The sequence below is a fragment of the Triticum dicoccoides genome, chromosome 7B (assembly GCF_002162155.2).
Source record: "Triticum dicoccoides isolate Atlit2015 ecotype Zavitan chromosome 7B, WEW_v2.0, whole genome shotgun sequence".
Classification (NCBI taxonomy): domain Eukaryota; kingdom Viridiplantae; phylum Streptophyta; class Magnoliopsida; order Poales; family Poaceae; genus Triticum; species Triticum dicoccoides.
Window position 1 is genome coordinate 535,306,620 of NC_041393.1, and position 3,213 is coordinate 535,309,832.

General features: G+C 49.2%; 1 pseudogene; it reads right to left on the reverse strand.

The window, feature by feature from the left end:
- Nucleotides 1–629: 629 nt before the first annotated feature.
- On the reverse strand, nt 630–2,161 carry LOC119339079 (annotated as a pseudogene).
- Between the last annotated feature and the right edge of the window lie 1,052 nt (nt 2,162–3,213).

Here is a 3,213-nt window from a genome sequence, read left to right on the forward strand (position 1 = left end):
TGAGTCAGAACTTTAATTAAACTTCGTTCCTACTCAGACATGATATCACCTGTCGATCGGTCATCCATTTAAATCGATCACTGAACTATGTACGTCCGTGTCAAAACTCTGCCCCCGTGTCTTTGCTGTGTTAATGCTGCGGTGCAAGCACCATTAATTCAGACGTGCAAGTATATGGTCGACCTGGACTCTGAAGATGGAATTGTATGGCAGATACTCTAGATAGGACAAATTTAATGGGAAGTCGGGAACACACGGTGTCCAGGCTTCGGTCTGGCATCTTGAAACCTAAAACCAACTGAGTGCAACGTACATTTATTGATTGATCGAGATGCGCGGGCATGCATTCGTCACTCGCTAGCGGAGTACAGTCACAAATACAGTAACTCGTGTTCATCCAATATAAGTACTTTTACAGTCTATAATCAACTTTTTTGATAACGGCTTGCTATATATATACCCTCAGTCGGTATAGATCACAAAACGGAATAAGAACCACATGTCCAAATAAATAATAATCAGAATCAAAGCAAAAGAAAAAAAAGAGATAAATTTAAAAGAATAATCATACCCTAAATATAGGGATTTGTGTAGCTCCTGGAACTTTCTGTGTCAATTTGTCCATCCACTTAAGCCATGATACTGCTCGTAGTCTTCTTGATGAGGTCCCAGGCACTTCTTATATGTCTCTCCTCCTGCAATGATGACCCAACGGCAAACCGAAGAACGAACTTGTCACCAACCACCGTGTGTGCAAGATAAGCCTTGCCAGTCTTGTTCAGATTATCCATTAGCACACGGTTGGCCTCATCGGCATCCTCCTCCGTTATGGCTCCACTTGCCTTGATTCTAAAGCACACAAGAGCAAAGTTCCTCGGTACGACCACCTCGAACCTCTCGTCGGCATGGACGAAATCTTCAAACATCTTGGCCATAGCGACATCACTACGGATGTGCTCTTGGAGCTTTGCGGTACCATAGGTTCGCATGACCATCCAAAGCTTGAGCCCACGGAAGCCCCGACCAACACTGACCTGCATGTCCTTGAAATCAGTGACCTCACCAGACTCGGTAGCGTCGTTCTTGAGGTACTCCGGGTTGGTCTCCAATGAGTCGCTTAGTCGGTGAGCATCACGGACGTAGAGACAGGTGCAATCGAGACAAGTGAGAAGCCATTTGTGTGGGCTCATGCTAATGGAGTCCACGCGCTCGACGCCGTCGAGATGGTGGCGGAACTCCGGACAGATACACGCGCTACCAGCATAGGCAGCATCGACATGGACCCATGCATTGAACATGGCGGCAACGTCGGCAACGGCTCCCACCGGGTTGACGGCGTTGGAAGATGTGGTGCCCACTGTAGCGCATACATATGTTGGCACGAGACCAGCATTGGCATCAGCTTGCATTACCTCGAGAAGCTTGGACGGGTCGAGCCCGTAGTTAGTTTCCGGCCCTGTGGGGATGGACCGGATATTGGCGGGGTCGAAGCCTGCGAGGCGGCATGCCTTGAAGAACGTGGAGTGGGTCTGGTCGGCAGCGTACACAACTAAGCATGAGATGTTGGACACGCCAACAGAGCCGCTCCGATGAAGTGCTGCATCACGGGCGGCGACTAGCGTGACGAGCATTGCCTCGCTCGTTGTTCCAAGGATGACACCACCACCGGTTCCACGGCCAGTGCTCGTGCGGTTCATGAAGGTGGTGGGTAGGCGCAGGAGTTGCGCAAGCCAGTCGAGAGCAAGAACTTCCATCTCAGTGGATGCAGGCGAGGCCTGCCACGTGAACCCGACGGTGTTCATGGCAGAGGCGATGAGGTCCCCAACGATGGCAGCGGCGCTGTTGGTAGAGGGGAAGAAGGCGAAGAAGTTGGGGCTAGCCCAGTGCGTCATGCCAGGGACGACGGAGGTCCTGAGCTCCTTCATGGTGACATCGAACGGTGCAGAGTAGGTTGGCGGGGACGCGCTGAGCTCGTCTTGCAGGTATCCCGGCTTCACGCTAGGGAGAACCGGCATGGACTCAATGTTGGTGTAGTAGTCGGAGATGAAGTCCACGGCCTTGTGGAGGTAGGCGCGAACATCTTCAGGGTTGAGCGGCTCAAACGCGGCCTTGTCGCCGGGCAAGGCGAGAAGGACATTGGGTTGGTGTCCAAGCTGCCCATTTTTGTAGGAGGCCTGACCCTTAATTTGGAGCAAAGGAGGCGTGAGGGTTGGCTTGGTGAAGTGGAGCTAGGTCGATTTGCTGCCGGAGAGCAAGAAGTAGAAGAGAGCTAGTAGTAAATTAGCTACTATGCTTGGTTTAGTAAATGGAGTTCGTTGTTGGTGCGGGGTATATATAGGTGATGCGCGAAGCGGCGTGGCGGTTTGGGCGTTGGATGAGTCCTGGTCGCGCGCGCTGCTAGGAAAGTGCATGGTAGGTAGAGATCCGAGCTCGAGCTCGAGCGCGCGCGACAGGAGGTAGATGGTCAACTCGTCCGTTCAATTCGGAGACCGATGCACCAGCACCCAGTCGCACCCGTCATGGTGCGTGCGTTAATTGGCCACCATCCGTCTGCTTAAGCTATATAATACTTCATCCGTTCGAAAATACTTGTCCTCAAAACAAATAAATAAAATATATCTAGACGTATTTTAGTTATAGATACATTCTTTTTTAATCATTTTGATGACAAGTATTTTCGGATGGAGGGAGTATATATTTTTCTTTTTTGCGGATGCTAGCAATGCATGCATGGATCATTTTCGTTAATGAAAAATAAAATCGTTTCTTGTTCATATGATGCTATACGGCAATGGCGTGAATTGCACAATATCATCCATGGATGTTACACGGCAATGCTACACTTACTCAGGGATAGTTTGTTACAGCGAAAATGCTAGAACCACGGAGAAATCAGGGGGAACAGTTTGAACTAGTTTGATTTGACACACGACACTTAACGCAGTTTGAATCAATCTGGCTGGGCTGTCGAATGTCGATCGTCGGCATTAATTCTTCCAACCAACGCGTTATGCGTGTAGAGCTTGCTCATACTACTACCCGAGTGAAAATCGGCGATAGGTTCTACTTTGATTATGTTGTTTCATTCATTCCAACGCGAGCTACTGGACGGTTTCTAAAAGTATGGTTCAGACAATTCTTTACATTACCAATATAAATGTTAGTATGTCATGTGTGGTCAACACAAATTTTCGGGTTAAACAACGTCCGATC